The sequence below is a fragment of the Trachemys scripta genome, chromosome 25 (genome assembly GCF_013100865.1).
Source record: "Trachemys scripta elegans isolate TJP31775 chromosome 25, CAS_Tse_1.0, whole genome shotgun sequence".
NCBI lineage: Eukaryota > Metazoa > Chordata > Testudines > Emydidae > Trachemys > Trachemys scripta.
Window position 1 is genome coordinate 4112208 of NC_048322.1, and position 23922 is coordinate 4136129.

General features: G+C 49.5%; 1 protein-coding gene and 3 non-coding genes across 4 annotated transcripts in view; 3 read left to right on the top strand and 1 right to left on the bottom strand.

The window, feature by feature from the left end:
• The window catches only part of LOC117870001 (zinc finger protein OZF-like), an 876360-nt gene that overhangs the window by 727225 nt on the left and 125213 nt on the right, over positions 1–23922 (bottom strand). The gene's annotated exons all lie outside the window — the stretch shown is intronic.
• On the top strand, positions 2017–2090 carry TRNAT-UGU. Its single transcript has one exon. It is a non-coding gene; the product is annotated as a tRNA-Thr (tRNA).
• On the top strand, positions 18198–18269 carry TRNAE-UUC. The gene has a single exon. It is a non-coding gene; the product is annotated as a tRNA-Glu (tRNA).
• Positions 22589–22670, top strand: TRNAS-AGA. Its single transcript has one exon. It is a non-coding gene; the product is annotated as a tRNA-Ser (tRNA).

Sequence of the window (23922 nt, forward strand, 5' to 3'; positions counted from 1 at the left end):
GAGATCTGCTCGAAGAGTTATTCTGGGGATGTTCAATGGCCCATGTTATACAGGACTACATGATTATAACTCCCTCTACTGGTCTTGGTAGTGTCAAATGAGAAGAACCCTCATATCAAGACTTGAGATCAAGCTTTTGGTTCCAAGCTATAGACAGAGGGACTATGAAGCAGAAATGAATAGTGAGTGCCTTTAGTGCTCCTGCTGATGTGCACAGACAAAGTGTGAAGGAATAGATGCGAATGTTTTTGCTCCATGGGCATCTGATGAACTAATCGACAACCTGAAAAATGTTGAATGTGTGTCACTGTCGGTGCATTGAATCACAAATATGTGAAATTGCTTCCTCTCTTGGATTGCAATTTCAAGGTTTATGAAGGCAGTTTGTGTCTGCAAACTAAACCTGTGTATTGTGTCAAACTTAAAGAAGAAACATCAGAACTTATAATGAGATAATAAATGTTCTGAATAAGTATGGAAGCAGATAATACAAAGACAAACTTTGGTGTTCGATACAGACATAGAAGAGAACATTTGCACATAAAGTAAGGACAAGCTTAAAAAGGGAAGTGATAGGCCTTGGATGTCCTGCTCACATCGTGCACATCTTGCTGGCCGACAGGGATTTTAGGGTGCAGCAGCACAAGGAGCGAGAAGGGCGAACCTTGGCAGCCAACTCCCCCACATGTGGGAAAACGGCTTTAGCTGCTGGCCCCGTGGACTAAGTCACCAGGTCTCCAGCTTGCCCCATTCGACCCAATGGGTTGATCTTCTGGCTAGAATTATTTGTGGTGGGGTTTCCCCCAACAGTACCCCACAGGGGTTCAGGGTCCTCTCCAGCACAGGCCACACAGGAAGGCTTAATCCTTGAGCTGCAGCACATGCTGGGCAGGCTTAAGGCTGGGCTCCGCGAGACAGGAGAGAAGAGAAAGACTCGGCCCCCAGAGGGGCAGGCTGGGGCTTCCTGGATTCGATTCGCTCACAGCCTGCCCCCACTCCCAAGTCACCAATGGCACCCCCAGCTCAGTCCACCACAGCAGACCATCTCGGCCAGAAAGGACCCCACTCGGACTAACCGTTGCTTCTTTTCCTTCCACCCAGAACCCTGCTTCTGGCCAATACATTGCTGTAGATTGTTGTCCATTTCCTGCCTTGATAATTCAGACAGTCCCTTTCCTGTCATATTGGCAGTACATCAGTGATTGCAATAGCAGGGGGCAGGTTTTCTCTGTGGCACTCAGCTTTGCCAGGGGGTTGATGGTTCCTTTCTTTCCTCACCATGGAGTAAACTCAGCTTTTTATTCCATCCTTGATGTTTTATGGAATAATAATAGCAGCAGGAAGAAAGAGGTGGGTAGGGTGGGTCTCAGGGGAGGGGGCAGAGAGGTGTGGGTTGTGGGCAGACCTTGGGGTAGAGGGTGGAGAGGCACGAGCAGCAGGTGAGGAGGCCTCGGGGGAGGAAAGGATCAAGTGAAAGGCGGACCAGCAGGCCTCAGCCAAAGAGGAAGAGCAGGGGAGGTAAGTGGCCAAACGGGAGTGACGGTGGAGTACAGGTGGGGCCTCAGAGTGAGGCGAAAAAGCGGGGTGGAGTGGGGGGCAGTGCCACAGTCTGGGTACTGATGGCTCCCCACTTCTAGGGAGCTTCCAGTGCTCATGCCCAGCCTCCCCAAATGCAAGAGTCATGGGCCACCTATTCCCTGGGTCTTCACTAACCAAGCGTCTCCCCAAGCTATGTTGATGGGAGAAGCCCTCCTGTTGACACAGTGCTATCTACACTCGGGTTGATATAACTGCATTGCTCAGGGGGGTATATTTTTTACACCCCTAAGTATTGTAGTTACATGACCTAATTTTGTAGCATAGACCTGTGCAAAGAAACACACACACATCTTGGAAGTAAAACTTCACGTGCTCCTCTGCTTTACAGAATCCAAACACAAACAACACTTGTCAGGCCCCTGTGGGGGGTTGGCAGGGAGTCAGGTATGGACAGACACAAAATTTTTACGCTAGGAAGGCACCATGGCTTAGCTGGCTAAAGCGCCTGTCTTGTAAACAGGAAATCCTGGGTTCAACTCCCAGTGGTGCCTTCTTGAGTGGCCTTTTAGGGCCCCTGGTATTGGCTATTGTCAGAAGACAAAATACAGAGCTAGATGGACCTTTGGTCTATCCCAGTATGGCTATTTTTATGGTTTAAATTACACTCACAGGCACTGATAATAGCGTTACTGAAAGCTTGGATCCAGTCCCCTCGCAGGTGACCATCTTGCTGATCCTCAATCTTTGGGGTAAGATAGTATTTTAAATGTCCCACATCCGCAAGCTTGTCCCACGGTGTTTGGGGGAGATGATGAGGATGTTACCCTTTGAGATAAAAACTAAGAAATACAGAACAAGAGAATTCTTTCAGAAATCTGGGCTTTAGGCATATTTCATTTAAAGCAGGGGGTCTGAGTTCCTGAGAAGGGTTTTGTTGGCAGGAGGCAACATGGTTTGGTCTGTCATTGTACCAAAGGGGAAGATGGTTGTTCATGAAGGAGGGGAGAAGACTAAATCAGGCGAATGTAGATGGGATTTGAACCCATGCATACAGAGATTAATAGATTAGGGGGGGAGGGATAGCTCAGTGGTTTGAGCATTGGCCTGCTAAACCCAGGGTTGTGAGTTCAATCCTTGAGGGGGCCACTTGGGGATCTGGGGCAAAAATCAGTACTTGGTCCTGCTAGTGAAGGCAGGGGGCTGGACTTGATGACCTTTCAAGGTCCCTTCCAGTTCTAGGAGATAGGATATCTCCATAAATTTAATTTAGTAGTCTATCACCTTAACCACTCAGCCACCTCATCTGAACTGTCAGGGGAAGGACAGGAGGAGAAATCTAAGGCCAGCAGAGATAGGGCCAATATGTAGTTTTTAAATACTAAGCGTACGCAGGGTCTGAATGGGCTCCCCCCTCACATCTAGTGATGAGCTGGGGGAAAGACTTCAGGAACAGACCGTGTTTACATAGACACACCTACTCTGCCTAGGTACATAGCATGATGGGGCTGCTTTGCCAAAATGACCAGCCCAGCCCAGGTGAGTTAAGTGGATGCACGTGAATTAAGTGGATCCCTGGATGCAAGGAGCTCTGACGTTGCTCCACACCCCCCCCCGCAGCTCCCTAGAGGTGCACAGAGGAGCAGCATTCCAGGGAGGGGTGGGCAGCAATGCCAGCTGCTCCAGGCACACAGGTCAATTTCCCCACATGGGTGCAGGAGGGGGTGCAGGGGTTAGGGGTGAAGAGAGTGCAGAAGAGGGGCAGTGGCTGGGGGCGCAGGAGGGGAGTGCGGGTGTTAAGGGCAAAGGGGACACAGTTGTAGGGGTTAGGGCACAGGAGGGGGCAGAGATTGGGGCGAAGGAGGTGCAAGCATTGGGAGTGCAGGATCTAGGGGGAGTGGGGAGCCCACAGGGGCCAGGGGCAATGGGGGTTTGCCAAAATACAAGTTTTGCCCAGGGCGCCATTTTCCCTAAGGCCAGTCCTGGTGGGGAGTTTCCCCATTGATAACATTTCTGGCTGGGAGGGGGAGGGGAGAGAGAAGAGGCATTTTCTCTCTGTTTCTTTCCTCTCCATTTTCCCCCCATTCCTTCAATTCCAGAATCCTCCCTTGTATTTCAGACTGTGCAGTGACGCCCTCCCCACCCCAGGACTCTGGAGCCTTTGCAGCAGAAAGATCCCAGGAGCTGAGGATGAATCCAGGGGTGAGTAGCTGGCAGGAAGGAGTCCTAGCAACTCTTCTGGGAATGCAGGTGAGGAATGACTCTCCCTTCTCTAGATTCTCCCCGTGGGGCTTTGGGGAGCAGGGAGGGTTGTGTGACAAATTCCATCCAACACCCCCCTTTGATCCAAGCCGAGGGACGTCTGAGCTCTCCACGATCCCCTTGACAGCACCAAAGAAGGGGTGTTTTCCACTGCCCAGGAGACCCCAGCCAGGGATTAAAGGCAGCTCCAGACTTTCTCTTTCTCCTTTCTGGGTAATCAAGTTCAAGTTTTTACAAGGAGCTAAAGAAGCCTCAACCCTGTATCTCAATTAATGTCACATTTCTCACTACTGGACAGAAACAAATGTCATTTCAATCCCAGGTGAGTCCACTTCAGTCATTTCTCAGCCTGAGTCCTTCACCCTCATCCCTTAGGGCATTGTGTCACCGTGTGGGCATTTTGTTTCCCTCCTCAGTTTCACACAGAGACACAATTTCCTTTGTACAGATCCATGAACGGCACAAACTTTCTGTGTCTCTAGTCTGAGCCAGGACATTCAATTCCATTGGAACCTTCTCTCCGGCAATGGCAATGGTCAGACAGAGGGGACGTGGCCACCTTCAGCCCTGACAGTGAGATATTCACTCTCCTCTTTCTTCATGCGGCTGTTGTTGTTCCTTGAAACATGAAGGATGGAATAAAAAGCTGAGTTTACTCCAGGGTGAGGAAAGAAAGGAGCCACCAACTCCCTGAAAAATCTCAGTGCCCCAGAGAAAACCTGCCCCTGCTATTGGAATCACTGATGTGCTGGAGATATGACAGGAAAAGGGACTGTCTGAATTGCCAAGGCAGGGAATGAACAATCTACAACTATGTCATTGACCACAAACACACTCTAATCATGCTCCAGCCAGTAGGGAAATGGTCAGGAATTCTCGCTGTTCAGCCATGGCCACGCTTACAGAGCTGCACAGCAGTGAGTGTGCTGGGGAAGCTGGTCTGAGCAAACAATTGGAAATGACCCTTCAGTGAGAACAGAACCATAGTGTAAAAAAGCCCCTGTGTTAAGTGGTTGTGGCTGAGAGCTTCGGGATCTAGCCTAGGAAACCATGGGGGTCTTTCTGGGGAGGTTTGATTCTTGCCAACTAGGGAAGGCTGGTATCTGCATGGCTGTACTTTCAGTGCCTGAGGCCACAGGGAAGTAAGTCTAATCTTACTCTCAGGCTAAGGACAAGTCTACATTTCAAACATTGAGTTGTCGCTGCTGCAGCTCAGTTAATGGAGATGCTCTATGCCAGGGTTTCTCAAACTTCATTTCACTGCAACCCTCTTCTGCCAAAAAAACCCTTACTACATAACCCTGGGAAGGGGGACCAAACACCAAGCCCCTCTACAGTGGGTCGGGAGGGAGCCACAGCTGAAGCCTGAGCCCTGCCCCCCCTGGGGGGAGGGCAAAACTGGAGCTTGAGAGATTCATCCCTGGTTGGTGGGGATCAGACTTTTGGCTTCAGCCCCAGGCCCCAACAAGTCTAACGCCAGCCCTGGCAACCCCATTAAAACAGGGTCACAACCCACTTTGGGGTCCTGACCCACAGTTTGAAAACAATTGCTCTATGCTGATGGGAGAGAGTTTTCCTGTCAGTGTAGTTAATCCACTTCCCCAGGAGGTGGTAGCTATGTCAGTGGGCGAAGGTATGATGGTGGGTGTGCAAGTTATGGTGTTTACCACATTTATGAAGTTTAATTGAACCCCAGTTTTAAAACCACCTGTGGTCTGAGAATAGACAAGGAGCTCACTGAAGCGGGGTCTGTCCTTCAAAGTCCTGGAGATAACAACTTCAACCTATTGTTGCCATGGGGGTATAGCTCAGTGGCAGAGTGTTTACGTGCAGCTCCAGTGGTCCTTAGTTCAAATCCAAGTGCCCTCTGATAACCATTTTTTTTTTTAAAGGAAAACATTTTCATTTATATTCTCCATTATGCTCATGAATTCCACTATATGGGGATGCTTGAAATGAATGTAAACACTCAACATTTTGCTGTCCATATGCATAAAAACGTAGCAAACCTGTCCATCAGCTGAAATCATTCCAGTCTTCTGTGTCTAGTTTATATTTTCATAAATTAAACAATGTACATTTGCAGATCCCTGTTCTCCAGGGACTATGCTGTGCAGTAGAACAAGAACCACATCCATTTCGGGTTCAGGAGTCTGATGAGCAAAGGCAACTTGGAGCAGGCTAAAGTCACCAGCACCATGGCTCCTTCACATTCAACCAGCAGCTGGGCCCCCAGGACAAGGCATGAGAAGAAGACAGTGGCTCTGAGCAGGAATATACCCACCAAGAAGCTGGCTAAAGTCACCAAGATCCCCAGGAAGGCCACCATGGCCATGTCTAGGGTTAATCATCAGAATGTGGTGACTGTAGTGGGAACCAAAAAGGCAGAGACAAGCCCCCAAAAGTTCTAAGCTGCCACGCAGCTGAAGGTGGTCAAGATTCCACCTACAATTAAGACCAGAGAGTCAACGTCAAATCACCCAAAGCCAGGGCTAAGAAGGTGGCACTGAGAAAGAAGTGAAGAGATTTCCATTGGGATGACTCCTGCTCCCCAATGGCTCTTTTATGATCACCATGGACCACCCAGAGAGATCAAAGTCCTGCAGGACAAACAGCAGTGGCGGCAGTGGGGGGAAGTGTTTCTCTTCCAGAGAGCAAGTGCTGTGTTTTGTGTAACACCTCCCAGGTGAGTGATGCACTGACAGGGCAGCTGCCCAGAGCTCCCACATCAGCTCATTCTCTTTGATCTGCTTCTGCTGTTATGTCACATCCAGCACTAGCGGGAGTGTGTCCCTGTCACTTCACCAGCTATAGAACAGGCTCTGTCTGCATCCCAGCTTTGATTAATCCCAGCTTTTAATGTATTCCTATTGTGATACTGTCCCAGTTCTCTGCCTCATTCTAACATTCCGGTCAGAGACTGAATACGGGGAGGAATGGACTAGTTTGTGTGACATTTGGTAATTTGCCATAGTATGTGATTGAAACCTCTGCTGGAGGTGGGCAGGAGCCTGTTACAGACATAAAATAGCTATGCTTTACCAAACCACCTGTGACACATTCAAACCTTCCTGTACACACACAATAGAAAATGGCAACTTTTCTTTAACCCAGATCATTGTTTTCTGTAACTTCCAGAGGCATTGAAATAGCAGCTGTTTGAAGGTAATGTGCTTCTATTTCACGATCAGCAGCAGAGCCTCTGTGAATTTGCCACCCACAGAGCTGGTTGTTTCTGCATCTAACTAATTGCAGGGTTAGACATACCATTCAGTAACATTAACGCTCTGTAATAGAATAATTTAGTAATGCCGCAAATGTTCCCTTCTCCCTCCAGAACTGCCTCAGAATCACCTTCCCTTTGTAGATCAATCTGCTCATGTGTGTCTATGAGGAAAACATGGTTTCTATTAAAAAAACATTGTTTATTTAAAAGGACTGACACCGAATGGCCACACGATGCAGCCGGAACATCAGGAACGCAAAGCAACAGGGTCCTGGTTTGCACATTGATGGTGACAAGGGATTGAACTCGACTCCCCTCTGTTAACAGACACATTTGTGTAATTCTCTGCGGCCAAACATAAGCTTAAATGAATTTCCAGGGCTGATGAAAGGGAGCGTTGGGATTGATTTCACTTGTCCACAACTGCAGCGTTTGTTGGTATCAATAGCAGCATGGGCTGGCTAGAGAATGAAGCCAGGCCCTGACTTCCCTGGTAGCAAAGCCTCCCAGCTGCAATTGGACACGCTGCACATCTGCAGGGATGGTGAAAATAGCCCAGCATGGCCCCTTTGGGGCTGTTGTGCCTGGCGCAGGGCTGCTGATAGAAGTGCTTATTCCATGAATGGCTGCACGGTGCATGAGGCCCACACACCCTATGGCAATGGAGGGGTGTTTCCACCCCCAGTTGTGATGCAGGGAGAACAGGAGTTAGTTTCACATGCCTATTTGCAGGCTGTAATCTGAGGCACCCTGCTCTGTGGCGGGGGGATCCTGGCAGCTCAGTTTCAGGGCTGGAACAGGCCCCTGATTTAAAGGGTGGCCACATGGTTTCCAACACTCGGATGTCTCAGTCAATCTCCGTCTCCCAAAGCCGCAGACCTGTGGACCTAGGGAAGGCTCCTGCACGGTCTCAGCTCCAACAACCAGGGTTAGGACTGGCCCCTGGGGTGCTACGTGAGCGGCAGAGGCTTCAGGAGCTGAGAGTTTGCCTGAGGCCGCAGGGACACAGCATGAGGGAGTATCCCTGGCATCTATATGAAAGGAGCAGAAGGGGATTTACTTGGGATGGGGAGTGAGTTGACAGTGTCTCAGGGGGGTGTATAGCTCAGGGGAGGGCAAACTGTGGGCTAGACCCATCAGGACTTTCAATCCAGGCCACGGGATTGCCAGCCCCAGGGAGTGCAGCCCCTGCGGGGGGGAGGGGGAATGACAGAGGGCTCCATGCACTGCCCTCACCTGCAGGCACCGCCCCCCAGAGCTCCCATTGGCTGGGAATGGAGAACCGTGGCCAATGGAAGCTTTCGGAGTGGTATCCACAGGCGAAGGCAGCACGTAGCGGAGCCGCCTGTCCCACCCCACCCCCAGAAGCCACTGCTGGATATGTGGCCACTTCTGGGAGTGACACAGGGCCAGGGCAGGCAAAGAGTCCACCTTACCCCCACTGTGCACCGCTGCCACCCTAGAGCCACTTGAGGTATGTGGTGCTGGGCCAGAGCCCATATCCCAAACCCCTCCTGCACCCTCCACCCCAAACCCCTGCCCTGAGCCCCCTAACCCCTGCCTTGAGCCCCCTGCTGCATCCTCCTGCACCCCAACCCCCTGCCCTGAGCCCCCAGCAATGCGCACCCCCTCTGGCACCCCTACCCCCTGCCCTGAGCCCCCTCCCGCACTCTGCATCCCTGAGTCCCCAACCCTCTTATTGAGGTTCTGGCTGTACTTTTCCCCACACTTGTTTATTTACGCACACCCGATCTGAGGCCCCACGAAGTCACGGGAGCACCTCATCAACCTCCTTCTGGCCACGGTGGCATTCGTAGCACCAGGGAGAGGAGATTGGCGGGGGGTGCTGCAATGGGGGGCTGTTTTTCGTTCCTTTATCCATTCACGTATCTGGGCAGAGTTCCTCTGGGCAGCGTCCGCTGACTCTCTCGATGCCTTCGAGGAACAATGGACACTGTCCGGGGTTCTCTGCTCGGTGTCCCCTTCTGGTCCCTTAGTTTTGGGCCTTTGACCCCCACACCTGTTCCCGTTATTGCCTTTATTGCCTCCCGAACTTGGTTGGGATCTGGGTTTAGTAGCTCCTCCCTAGGCTGGGAGAGGGGCTTTTAGCAGAGGTTGGTGCGCGCTACCACCTGCCCATGTCCTGGTGCTCAAAAAGACCACTCTCCTACTACTCCCTGGCCCTGCAGTATCACAATAAAATAGAAATTAAATAGCACAATTACATGCATCTGCACAATAACAAAGCTAAATGACGAAGTGATAAGAGGAATTCAGGGAATTCAGGGAATCCCAGCAGCAGATAAGACAAATTTGTGAACTGCTAGGAGACTATGCATCAGATACACTGATAAGGGATTCTTTGTTTCTGTAAAGTATATCACTGAATTAAGTCTCCTACAGCACCTCAGTAGGTGACATCAGACATGTGGGGTCCCATGCGGAGCGGATAAAGCACACGACCAATATGGTTGCAAGCTGAATCCGAATCCTGTTTATTACAAGCTTTCTTTTATAGTTTTTCTTAACATTACATAACACAATTAGGCTATAATCACACATCTACCAATTGGACAAGAAGGAGAATCATGTGTTTATCACATGTATAGCCCCACACTGATTGGTTCAACCGTTCCTTACATAAGGCCATGATTTATTACCTTGTTTACCTCATCTTATATAATCCCTAGACCACCAGGGGGCGCCTTTGTCTTACAAGGCCATGAGCCATTGCCTGGCAAGTGTCCCATCGTGACCCTTTTCTCCTCATGGAACTTTCCATTAAGTTGGCGTAAGGATGATACATTCCCACACAGACAGAGATGCCTGTGTCTTTAAGCACCCAGCCCTGGGAAGCCCATGCTGAGAGGTGCTGTCTGTGGGAGGGGAAATAAAAAAGCCCCTCTGCCCCCTTCCCTATTTTTGCAAACACTGGTGTCTCAGTTCACCAAGGTAACTGTTATCCCTCCGTCCCTGCCTGTGCAATGGTTTTGCCCTCTGTCACCGTCTGGCAGCGCCTTTCCCCTGGGCTTAACCCCTGCTCCTTTCCCCCCCTCCCTGATTTTGCCTCTCTGCCCCCCTCCTCACCCTGCCTACAGCTGCTTGACCCCCCTGACCAGTCAATTTCCACTCCCTCCTCAGATCCTGGCCACCCCCCTCCTCCGATTTGCCCCCTTTGCTCCTTTTTAACCTCTGTAAATAGCAGTCCCCAGAATCTGATTAAGGGCAGGGTGAAGGGAAGTGGCTTCAGCAGATGTTACTGAGCATGCTCAGTGCACCCTAAACAGGAAATTCCTACAGATAGCAGTTTCTCACACTACAGCTCAGGCAGCGTGAGGGCAGCGGCTCCATCACAGTCGAGGACCTGCACAGGCACATTCCCTTCCCAGGAGCAGATCCCCAGGGGCTGCGAGATGAGCTGCTCCTAGAGCCTTTGGGCAGAATCTCTGTCCTGCCCACCCAGCACTGACCCCCCGGGGTCTCTCTGGCCCCTGGTGCCTGCAGCTCTTGGCCGGGGGTGGCAGAGCCTGGGACTGGTCCAGCTGGAGAAAGTCCCCACCTCAGATGGGCACAGAAAGTGCTTCAGTGAAAGTCTGTCCCAGGCCCAGCCCCACTGGGGCCACAGCAGCAGCCCAGAGTTCAGCCCTGTCTCCCAGTGCACACTGGAGGCAGCAGCACCAGCAGTGTCTCGTACCTTACAGAGCTCCGCCTCCAGGAGCTTCCCCACAGCTCTTTTCCTTGTTTTTCCTGCTTCCTTCCTACCAGCTCCTCACTGCTCCAGCTCCTTCAAGCCCAACCCGGGCTGCAGCTGCTGTATGCACCAGGCCAGGGACTTTCTGAGGTGGGAACTAGCCCCATCTCTGCTCCTTCTCCTGCTTGTGTGTGTCCCAGAGCTGCTGCAGGGACTGACCTGCACCCAGGCTCTCGCTCCTATTAGCACTCGCAGGGGCCGATCCAGCTATGGGAGAGTGAGCGTCCCTGGGAGCAGGGAAGTGACCAAGTCTCCCTGCCAGAGGGTGGGGGGAGAGGGAAGAACAGGAAAGTGGAGAGACTGAAAGGGGACAAGGAGAAATAAGTGGGGAAAGCAGCACCCAGCTCTTTTCTCCTGCATCACCCCTGAGGAGATTGCTCCTGAGCTCTGGGTAAATATCCCCCAGTGTCCAGAGTTCCCCAGATCCCCCTGCCTCCCAAGGGAATGCACATAGGGGTCTCTTTCCTGCCAGGCGTGATTACAAGCAGCTGTAGGTGTCACCCTTATGCCATGATTTGAGACAGACAGCAAAGCTTGGGAACATGCGTCTGTATTTACAGTCCAGTGTTACAATACCTGCTCCAGGAGGTGTTTGTTCTCTACTCCTGCTGGATGGGCACAGAATGGGGCAGCCAAGGTTTGGTCAGTTTTTGTTGCTGCACATTCCTTAACTTAGAAGAGTATGAAATGAAGAAAATGGACATTGAATTAAAGGGAAATTTCCAAATAAAAGTTCCAGCCCCTGTTGCTTATTGAAAGAACTGACTCAATATCCCAGTTATATGTTTTATTAACATGAACAAATAAAGCCAAGAGCACACATCACTAAGGCTAAATGACTATAGACACCACTCAGCTAAGGGTTAAACAATACAGTGACAAAGTTCAGGTCAAATCAGTAAATCAATGAGTTAACAAGGATATTGCATTGGAATCAAGTCATCAATTTAATCAAACCATCAGATTAATACAGCAGAAAATCAACCCTTATAAATCCTGAAAGAGCAACCCAAGGAGGCAGGTTCATATTTAGTGATGCCAAAACCCCAATCACAGTTTTTCACCCAGGCAGTGCAACCCAGATTTAGCCAGCTGAATATTTCAATACCGAAACCAAATTATTGCTTACATTTAGCCTACAACCTTAAACTTCATTACAATCTTCTCCTTAGATTTCACTCTTGTGTAGCTAATACTTCTCTTTGCCCTCTCACCCCAAAACACATACAGACCTTATAGAGACATTAGTAAAAGAAGTTCAAACAGCTCTCGCTGAACAATACACATCTGACAGCTCAATGCCTTGCAATGCTTCCATAGGTGAGGAGCATGCATTCAGTCATTTCATAGGGCAGAGTTTTAAGGCTATTAAGATTCGGGGAACTATTCTTCCTAGCATCTTCCCTTTGTAGATTTCAGAGGTGTTCACACACTCACACCCACTGAGCCACCCTGTTACACCCCAATCTAATAGAAAGGCTGGGAGGTCTCCAACTTCATAAAAAGAAACAGACAAAAAATAGAAGAAGAAACAAAATGTTTCTAAGATTATAAGGGGTTGGGTCTCTGCACCTCTCGGTCTTTGGATTCACCTGGAGTAGGAACTGTAGCTGCAATTTAGGAACCAGGTACTGGCATAGATGGTCCAGCACGTTGGGCTAGCAGCCTTTTCAGGTACAGGGAGACTTGTGAAGGCTGCATAGCCTGTCGTCGTTGTGCTTCATTCCCCAGAGGGGATCAGTCCTGGGATCCTGGCAGTCAGTCTCTCTGAGGCTATGTCTACACTGGCAGAGTTACAGCACCGGGAGTTACAGTGCGGCTCAGAGAGCTATTGTGTGTTCACACTGTCAGCTGCCTGCGCAATAGCATGTTCACACTTGCAGCAGTATTTGGAACGGTGCACTCAGTATCCCATTGAGCATCACATCCTCTTCTGCCGCTAAGAGTTGTGGGAAGGCAGAGGGAGTCGCGGGGCATCCTGGGTCCTGTCCCAATGCCCCGTGAGGCATTGCTTCGTATCCCAGCAATCCCTGTGCTTCCGTCCACATTTGGCGCCATCTTTCAATGGTTGGTGTACTGCGCATTCTGCCTCTTTGGGCAGCAGGAATGGATCCCGCACTGTTGACCAATATGCTGCTCACTCTTATTAACACATCACGAGTGGCAGTGGAGTTATTCCTTAATCTACAAAGGCAAGAGGAGTTCAACATTGATCTGACCATGCATAGTAGTTACAACACGAGATTTCTTGTGGCATTCATGCTGGTGCTGACCACAGTGGAACACCACCTTTGGGCTCGGGAAACAAGCACAGAGTGGTGGGATCACATCGTGATGCACGTCTGGGATGACGAGCAGTGGCTGCAGAGCTTTCAGAGGAGGAAAGCCACATTCATGGGACAGTGTAATAAGCTCACCCCAGGCATGCAGTGGAAGGACATGACACACCTATCTTACCACACCTCCCTCGAAGTCTCTGGGCAAATCAGGTGTGAACCACTCCTTTGATACAGATGTGTCACAATCCAGCTGAATTGAGGCAGATTTTGGGCCAATGTCAGTTTGGAAAAGGCCTGCTTAACCCAGCAGGTTTCTCAAAGTATCTGTTGCTGTGAACCGCATGTAGTGTGGATATGCGAACCCCAAAGGTATCAAACAAGAAAGAAACACAAGGCCAGTTCTGAGGGGGTTTCCAGAGCCAGGCCTGTGGGTTAAACAGCTGTGCTCAAAAGGAAAAGGGGCCTCAGCACCTATAAAAATAACTGGTTGCGGAAAAAACAACAACAAAAAATTAAATAAAAAAACCAAACCAAAAAACCAACCCAGAAAAGCTACCATCACACATCCATCACCATTTTAGATTTTGACATCTCCTGCCTGATGTGACATCTTTGCTTTGCAAACAAGAGACCTGGGGAACTCTGTGGCTGTTACCCTCTAACTGGGTAAAAGGTTCCAAATCTTCTGTCAAGCAATTTTCCTCTTAAGGGAAGATTTATTTTAAAATTTATAAAATAAATTCCATTTTAAATAAAAATAATTACAGTCTATTCTGGGTCTCTATTCTCGTACATGCTATTTATCTCACATATTCCCCCACTCTAATTCCATTGGAGTGAGGTTTTAATTTCAGGAATAGCCACCATTTCCTATATAGTAGAAGTGGGTAAGGAGAGAACTAGAAGAAAACCTGAATTATATTGTATCTCTGAAAGTTATCACATAATCAGCCTCTTACATTGCACTAATTAACTTCATGTTTAATTTCATTGTCGCTGGTAACAACTCAAAGATTACAAAATATAAACCTATAGGACAGTTTTCTCTTAATTCCCATTTCCACCCAGTCAGCTTTGTGTGAAGTCACATTCTACAATAACCTAGGAGCCTTCCATTTCTGTGTGTTCATTTCTCCCTGGGTCTTCTCACATAAGTGTGGGTGGAAGGGGTCTCACACTACATGGGAAGATTGTATCATGAGAAAAACCACCTGTGCTCTATTTTCACATTTTCAAATCTTTCAAAGTAGCAAGAGGTGGAGAAGTGATAGACTCAAGAGCAAAACTAAGAGACCAAACCACAGACTCTGGATTCAGCATTCATGTATCCTGCAGTCTGAACTTGGAATCTGATACATTCCCCCATTGGCTACCATCATTTGCCCAGCATGGAAGTGCTTCTTGTCCAACAAGGCAGCCAGATTGGAACCCATTTGCCTGGAATGGCTCTGAAGGAATCAGCGGTTTCTCGCTGTGCTTCATGAAATTTTGGATCCAAACAGTAAAAGACAGTTGTTCCCAATTTAATCATGGCATCCTTTAAGAGTGTGATCAATGCCACTTAACTAGGGAGCAGAGCTCTAAAAATAGTTTACCTGGGCCACAGGTCACCATAGCATCCATCTCTGGGGTGAAAATCAACCACTCGTACCTACAATTTCTACCTGAATTCTTGTCAAATCTTTGACCTTAATTGGAGTAATTTTACACTTCTCTGGCATAGACTTCTTCACCAACCACACAACATATCAGTAGCGATAGTGAGGTATAACTCCACCAAATATGCCTTTTATTTCTTTAATTTGGTGGCCCAGATTTAAATCAGTGACTAAATTCAGGTGCAATTTAGAATCCCTCTAAGACACCAAAAGTCAGGTAGCTATTAAAAATAGGTATCTTTCTGCAGCTATATCACATTCAACATGGATTTCATTTTCTACACATTTGCAGCATCTCCCAGGGGAAAGTTGAACAGCAATGTCACTTCCATTTTTCCCATCTCTACCTAGATAGGAATTTCGTTTCCCAAATAATAGGCAACATGCACCTGATTAGGAAGGAGATATCTTCAGGGGTGACCTCCTGCAGGGCCTGGGCCACAACTGCTTTTGGAGCCAAATGTATGGGTATTTTACTTAGTTACAAGTCATATACTAGGGAATCCTCTTCCCAGCCCTTTAGAAAAAATATTGACCTAACCAATTGAACAACAGGGGGATTGGGATGGTGATGGGGAATAAGGGAATCCCTCTGATTTACCCTATCTTCTTCTGTTGTTACACAGGGTGAAATTACATTTTTCCCTATCCCTGCCCTGTTCCTGCTCTTTGTTATAGTTCAATATATTTTAAGTGAGGAAAACGGTAGTAAAAATATCTGCTCTCCAGCACAACCGGAAGCAACATCAGAGCAACTGGGAATGAAACAATTTGTTCCCGACGGGTAAACTTGCTTTGAACTGGGGGAATAGTATAACCGTGATGCTCAGGGTTTGTTTAGACTAGGAAGTGATGGGGTTTAGGTCAGGTCAAGGGGAAAGCTAATGCCAACCACTGCACCTGGGCTGCACCTGCTCTACAACTAGAATTGTCTTTTTATACCAAGATCACTAACTTGAGCAGCCAACGCTATGTACAGTCCTAGTGGCTGTAAGGCACAGGTAGTTTTTGCCTCAGTGCAGCTTGTTGGGATCAAACCTCTCTCTCCCACCTGGAGCTGATGAACATTCCTGACTGTAGGGACACACACTCCTATGACTCAAAAGGAAAGGAGTTGATAGAAAAGATCACAGGACTGACCCCAAAGAAGGGTAAGGTGCAAAAGGCAGAAGCAGGCAACTCATCTGGGGGAGCTGAGAGACCACGCTGAAGATGGTGCAAAGATCTCTATGTGGGAATTAGCAAACATGATTTAAAAAAAAAATCTTTGGCCAGCCCTAATGAAGGTATTTATTACAGTTTTCTCTCATGTGGATTTTCTGGTGATTAATAAGGTTTGAGGTCCGATTAAAGTATTTCCCACACTCAGATCATGTGTAGGACGTCTCTCCACTGTGGATTCTCTGATGTGTGGTAATAGCTGAGCTATAACTGAAGCTTTTCCCGCACTCATGGCATGTGTAGTGTGTCTCTTCCAAGTTGATTCTCTCGCGTGTAATAAGGTCTGAGTGGCTACTGAAGTTTTCCTCTGGCCTGTGCTGACTGTCCCAACCTTTTGCTTTTTCTGGGAGTGCACAACTCCTGGAATCGTTCCCTTTCAATCTTCCTGATAACGTCCCCTGGGGTTTTACTTGCTCAGCAGCTTCCTGCTGGGGTGTCTCCTCGTTCTCACTCACCATCCCGTCACCTGATGGGAGACAGAGGGAATCCAGACATAGGTCACTCCCTGCACTGGAGAGAAAGGAAATCTCAGAGAGAGGAATGGGGAAAGGGATGAACAAACCAAAATATGTGCGCTGTGAAGTCCCGAGTGTAACCAAGGCCCTAGATTCTGCCATGCTGGGAAAATGCTTGATATCTTTATTACAGTGTGGACCTGACCCCTCCTGCCAGGGCTAAGTCCACAGACATTTTTCAGCCTCCCCAGTAATAAAGTCTATGAACAAAATGCTAGAAAGGAACAGAACCAAAGGGGCTGGGCAGGCTCCATAGGGGACACTGGCTCCTCCTTCCCCTCCGGTGCCCCTGCCATGCCCTGTTGCTGGCAGAGAACGGCCACCCCATCTCCAGCCCAGAGGGAGCTGTGTCTCAGGGCTCCCCCAAACAGCACCCAGTAACCCCGATCCCTTTTGGGGAATGACTCAGGACTATTTCCCACCCAAACAAGGATGAATTGCTGCAGAAGAAATAGGGGGAAGCCCCCCAAATATGAGGATAATTTAAATTGACATTTGAGAATTATGGAGAAAATCAGGAAAAATAAGAGACTAGAGAGTCAATAATTTTAGGAAAAATAAGGGAATCTCCTTAGGTTTTATAGTCTTATGTGGTGACAGGAGAGAAAAGGGGAAGAACTAGAGAGAATTGTTATCAGTATTTGAGAGGAAAGTGGCAGAAAAAGGAAAAGGATGCAAGTAGCTCTGCTCACCCCCTGACACACACACACACACACACACACACACACACACCCCTCCTGGAATTTCCTGGCTGCACAAAGACGGTTCAATCCCCCACCTGTCCCACTGTCCTTCCTCCGCCTGCAACTCCAGCTTTTCCCCTCCCTTCCCTTCCCATCACCGCCAGCCACGCAAAGGGGGTTCCCCTGGGCCCCATTCTCTGTCCCCACCTGAATCTCAGTGGTGCCTGGGGCAGATCCTGGCTGCAGCGGAGAACAGCAGCTCTGCTATCGCTCAGGCAGCTCCAGCGCTGCTGGCAGCACATGTACAACCAGGGAGCAGCTACTCAGCCTTGGCTCCAGGATCACACTGGAGGCAGCAGCAGTGCCTGGTCTGTGCCAGAGCCCTGCCCCCAAGAACTGCCCCGCCCCCAGTCTGTGCCAGAGCCCCGCCCCCAGTAGCTGCCCNAACTGCCCCGCCCCCAGTCTGTGCCAGAGCCCCGCCCCCAGGAGCTGCCCCATGTTGGGTCTCTGGGATTTGTTGTCCCGCCTCCTGCCTCCTTCTTCCCAGCACCCATTGCTTCCTTCCTGTATCTTCAAATACCACCCCGGGGCGGGCTGCAGCACTCACTGGGGCTCTCTCCAGTGGTTGAAGTTGCCTCCATCTCTGCTTCACCTGGGGAGGGACAAAGAGAGGAGATGGTCCCAGGGTGTGAAAGCAAAATTAGGGGGCAGGGAAAGAAGGACTGTTTGGAAAGGTGGTTTTTTTTGCGAGGGTGTGTGTGATCCAGATGGAGTCAGAAGAACTTGGGCAGCAGAGGCTCAGAGAAATTGAGGGGAACCCCATGGGTGTCCCAGTGTTGGCCAGGATTTGTACAGCACCTTGCACAATATGGGGTCCCGATCTCAGTCATGGTCTGTGCAGCACCTGGGAGCCCCAATCTCTGTTTCCTGATCACAGGCACTGGGAAAGGATAGAGGGAAAACCTCAGCACCTGAAGGGTTAATGCAGCACTGTGTGCAATCCCCGCTGGGTGGCGCCGCTGCTCTTATGAGGGGTTGTCTTAGTAGACAAATATTATAACCTCAGTCCCATATGGTCTAGTGGTCAGGATTCCTGGTTTTCAGCCAGGTAGCCTGGGTTCAATTCCCAGTGTGGGAATAGTACAGAGCTTTTGCTCAGAGGGGAGGAAGGAAATGAAAGGAATGGGAAGGGATCCTGGAAGCAGGGCATTTGGACAGTGTTCGGAGAGGATCCCAGAAGTGGGAGTGGGGGGCAGAGGTCTGAGGGGAGATCAGGGAAGGATCCCAGCAGTGTGGGAAGTGGGCAGCATGGAGAGCCCAGCCCTGGCATGGAGCCTGGGAAGAGTGACTCTGTCCTTCTAAACTCACCAACTGCAGACTAGGCAGGCTTGGAAGAATTACATATTCGTTGGTAAATGTCAATTTCTGTGTAAACACACAACCCAATGGCAACATATTTCCATGGATAATAATCAAAATTGACAGATGGGCAAAATAAGAAACATGCTGCTTGAGAACTTATCCTACTCCAATCCTATAGGGTTCCCTTCTGCCTTAGATGCCACCATGTGGGTGTTTCATTTCCCTCCTCATTTTCACACAGAGACACAATTTCCTTTGCATGGATCCATGAACAGCAAAATCTTCCTGTGTCGCTTGTCTGAGCCAGGGCATTCAATTCCATTGAGACCTTGTCTCCTGCAATGGCAATGGTCAGACAGAGGGGACGTGGCCACCTTCACCTCTGACAGTGAGATATTCACTCTCCTCTTTCTTCATGCTGCTGCTGTTATTCCATGAATAAACACGGTCTGTTCCTGAAGTCTTTCCCCCAGCTCATCACTAGACGTGAGGGGGGAGCCCATTCAGCCCCTGCTTACACTTAGTATTTAAAAACTCCTTATTGGGCCTATGTCTGCTGGTCTTAGATTTCTCCTCATATCCTCATGGAGTTAAAGCTGTGGGGCTAAAAACTGTGGTGCAGTTATTTGTGTTCATGTTGAAGCCTGGGTACAGAAACGCTCACCCCTCCTGGGGGCTCAGAGGTTGGGCTCAAGCCCATTTATCTGCACTGTCATTTTATAGTCCTGCAGCCCAAGCCCCATAACCCTGAGTCAGCTGACTCGGGCTTTGAGACAGGTGCCCGGGGTGTTTAATCGCAGTGTAGACATAATGTTAGGATACGTCTACAGTGCAATGAAACACTCACGGCTGGCCCGTATCGGATTAACCAGGGTCATGCGGCTTGGGCTGTAAAGTTGCAGTGTACGTGTCTCGGCCCAGACTCAGTACCCTACTCTAGGAGCCCAGAAGGTTGGGAGGGAGTTTAGCAAGTGGAAATGGTAAATCCTGGACTCAATGGCATTTCTCCATTGGTCTGTCTGCTTTGGGGCAGTGACAAAAACACGTCCTGCTGCTTTCGTTATTTCATAGGGTGGTTTGGGATTTTCATTCTCAGACATGGTGCACAATGCAGGACACAACCCCCAACATAAACTAAATGAGACACCCAGAGGTTCTAGCAACCACAATGAAGCATTTGGTGTGAGAGCTCAGACCCGCCCCGTCCCAGAGGGAGGGGGTCATCTGTGAGGGGACTGGACCACTGACCTATCAGCTATCAGACCTGCCCTGCCTACCGCCCCCACCTCTCTGCCCCTCCCCTGAGACTCACCCTGCCAACCGCTCGCACCTCTCTGACCCTCCACTGAGACACGCACTGTCCACCGCCCCCACCTCTCTGCCCCTCCCCTGAAACTCACCCCGCCCATTGCTCACACCTCTCTGCCCTCTCCCCCGAGACCCATCCTGCCCACCACTCACATCTCTCTTGGACAAATGACCAGGGAGGAGTATAAAAATATTGCTCAGGCGTGCAGGAGTGAAATCAGGAAGGCCAAATCACACTTGGAGTTGCAGTTAGCAAGAGATGTTAAGAGTAACAAGAAGGGTTTCTTCAGGTATGTTAGCAACAAGAAGAAAATCAAGGAAAGTGTGGGCCCCTTACTGAATGAGGGAGGCAACCTAGTGACCGAGGATGTGGAAAAAGCTAATGTACTCAATGATTTTTTTGCCTCTGTCTTCACGCACAAGGTCAGCTCCCAGATTGCTGCTCTGGGCAGTACAGCATGGGGAGAAGGTGACCAACCCTCTGTGGAGAAAGAAGTGGTTCGGGACAATTTAGAAAAACTGGACGTTCACAAGTCCATGGGGCCGGATGCGCTGCATCCGAGGGTGCTAAAGGAGTTGGCGGGTGAGATTGCAGAGCCATTAGCCATTATTTTTGAAAACTCATGGCGATCGGGGGAGGTCCCAGATGACTGGAAAAAGGCTAATGTAGTGCCCATCTTTAAAAAAGGGAAGAAGGAGGATCCGGGGAACTACAGGCCAGTCAGCCTCACCTCAGTCCCTGGAAAAATCATGGAGCAGGTCCTCAAGGAATCAATTATGAAACATTTAGAGGAGAGGAAAGTGATCAGGAACAGTCAGCATGGATTCACGAAGGGGAAGTCGTGCCTGACTAACCTAATTGCCTTCTATGATGAGATAACTGGCTCTGTGGATGAGGGGAAAGCAGTGGATGTGTTATTTCTTGACTTTAGCAAAGCTTTTGATACTGTCTCCCACAGTATTCTTGCCACCAAGTTAAAGAAGTATGGGCTGGATGAATGGACTGTAAGGTGGATAGAAAGCTGGCTAGATCGTCGGGCTCAACGGGTAGTGATCAATGGCTCCATGTCTAGCTGGCAGCCGGTTTCAAGCGGAGTGCCCCAAGGGTCGGTCCTGGGGCCGGTTTTGTTTAATATCTTTATTAATGATCTGGAGGATGGTATGGACTGCACTCTCAGCAAGTTTGCAGATGACACTAAACTAGGAGGCGTGGTAGATACACTAGAGGGTAGGGATCGGATACAGAGGGACCTAGACAAATTAGAGGATTGGGCAGAAAAAAACCTGATGAGGTTCAACAAGGACAAGTGCAGAGTCCTGCACTTAGGACGGAAGAATCCCATGCACTGCTACAGACTAGGGACCGAATGGCTAGGTAGCAGTTCTGCTGAAAAGGACCTAGGGGTCACAGTGGACGAGAAGCTGGATATGAGTCAACAGTGTGCTCTTGTTGCCAAGAAGGCTAATGGCATTTTGGGCTGTATAAGTAGGGGCATTGCCAGCAGATCGAGGAACGTGATCGTTCCCCTTTATTCGACATTGGTGAGGCCTCATCTGGAATACTGTGTCCAGTTTTGGGCCCCACACTACAAGAAGGATGTGGAAAAATTGGAAAGAGTCCAGCGGAGGGCAACAAAAATGATTAGGGGTCTGGAGCACATGACTTATGAGGAGAGGCTGAGAGAACTGGGATTGTTTAGTCTCCAGAAGAGAAGAATGAGGGGGGATTTGATAGCAGCCTTCAACTACCTGAAGGGGGGTTCCAAAGAGGATGGAGCTCGGCTGTTCTCAGTGGTGGCAGATGACAGAACAAGGAGCAATGGTCTCAAGTTGCAGTGGGGGAGGTCCAGGTTGGATATCAGGAAAAACTATTTCACTAGGAGGGTGGTGAAACACTGGAATGCGTTACCTAGGGAGGTGGTGGAGTCTCCTTCCTTGGAGGTTTTTAAGGCCCGGCTTGACAAAGCCCTGGCTGGGATGATTTAGCTGGGAATTGGTCCTGCTTTGAGCAGGGGGTTGGACTAGATGACCTCTTGAGGTCCCTTCCAACTCTGATATTCTATGATTCTATGATTCTATGTCCCCTCCCCCAAGACCCACCCTGCCCACTGCTCGCACCTCACTAACCCTCCACTGAGACACGCACTGCCCACCGCTCACACCTCTCTGACCCCTCACCAGAGACCCACCCTACCTGCCTCTTGCACCTCTCTGCCCCCTCCCCTGTCCTGCCCACCACCCATACCTCTGACCTCTCGCCTGAGACCTGCCTTCCTCACCACTCATGCTTCTCTGCACCCTCCCCTGCCCTGCCCACCATTCGAACCTCTCTGCCCCTCCCCTGAGACCCACCCTGTCCACCTCTTTCTTCGGTCGTCTGTTGTTATTCCATGAAACATCAAGGATGGAATAAAAAGCTGAGTTTACTCCAGAGTGAGGAAAGAAAGGAGCCACCAACTCTTTGGCAAAGCTCAGTGCCCCAGAAAAAGCCTGCCCTCTGCTATCACAATCACTGATGTACTGGGGATATGACAGGAAAGGGACTGTCTGAATTAACAAGGCAGGAAATGGACAACAATCTACAGATACATCATTGACCACAAACAAACTCTCGTCATGTTCTAACCAGAATGGAAATGAGCAGGAGTTCTTGCAGTTCAGCCATGGACATGCTTACACAATGGCACAGCAGTGAGTGTGTTCTGGAAGCTGGTTTGAGGAAACAATTGGAATCAATCAGTCAGTGAGAACAGAACTAGAGTGTAGTGAGAGACACATAAAAAGTAAGTAGTTGTGGCCGAGTGGTTAAGGCGATGGACTAGAAATCCATTGGGGTCTCCCTGCGCAGGTTCGAATCCTGCCAACTATGGAGGAAGTTGTGATTCTTTAGTTTCAACAGGAGCTGGGTCTTGTTTTCACTCTCACACTATGTCTACACTACTGAGTTATGCCACTTTAGTTTAAAGTGTTTTAATTAGACTGGTGTTGCATGTCCACACTACGCCCCTTGTGTCACCAGAGCGCATCCACGCTAGCAGCTCTTGGATCACCACAGAGAGCAGTGCACTGTGGGTAGCTATCCCACTGTGCAACTGGCTTCAGTGTTTTGGGAAGGGTTTGCAATGCCTCATGGGCCGGTACAGCATCACATGATGCAGGTTTCTCTATCCCATTGTTCCATGGGCCTCCTACTAGATTGCCAGCTGCTTTTCAACTGCAGTGTGCATGGCGGGGTAGAGACTGTTGGAGTGTAGGGAGAGACAGTGTGTGTGTTGCGGCAGTGTGTGTGTTAGGGAAGAGTAAGTGTGTTGGCACACTGTCTCTAAGTTCAGACAGCTGCTGGAAGCAACCAGTCCTGAGGCAGAGGGAGGGGGACAGCCCTGACATCAGCCCCTGCTTCTCTCACTGGCTCAGCACAGCACAGAAGTCTCTGTCACATACACGCGCACGCACACACACACTGCTGCCTGCTTAGCTCTGTGTCAGGGGTGCTGGAACAGGGAGGTTTAGAGGGCCATGGCCCCACCACTCTTTACCAGCTGTTTGGAGAAGTGATGGAGGGGGGAAAAGGAGGGAGTCTTGGGGGGAAGAAGCATTCTGTGGGTGTGGCCTCAGGGGGAGAAGTGGTGTGAGTGTGGATCCTTGGGGAAGGGGTGTTATGGGAGCACCACAGTTGGGGCAATGGTGGACCCCCACTGTAAGAAAGCTTCCGCCGCCCCTGCTCTGTGTTCGTAGAGCGGGAGAGAGAAGCATTCCATGATAGTGATTTGCTCCTCAGGGCTCCGGCGGTGGGGCTCGGGAGGCAACTTAAATATCACCAGCCTGTGGAAGTTGGTCCACCACACCCGAATGTAGCAGCTTACTTTCACCGCTGGAAGGTCCTCACATGGATCAATAACTGGTTAAAAGATAGGAAACAAAGGGTAGGAATAAATGGTCAGTTTTCAGGATGGAAACAGGTAACTAGTGGTGTCTGTACTGGGACCAGTACTATTCAACATATTCATAAATGAGCTGATAAAAAGTGAGGTGACAAAATTTGCAGATGATCCAAAACTACTGAAGTTAAGTCCAGAGCAGACTGTGAGGAGTTAAAAAGAGATTTCACAAAACTGGGTGAA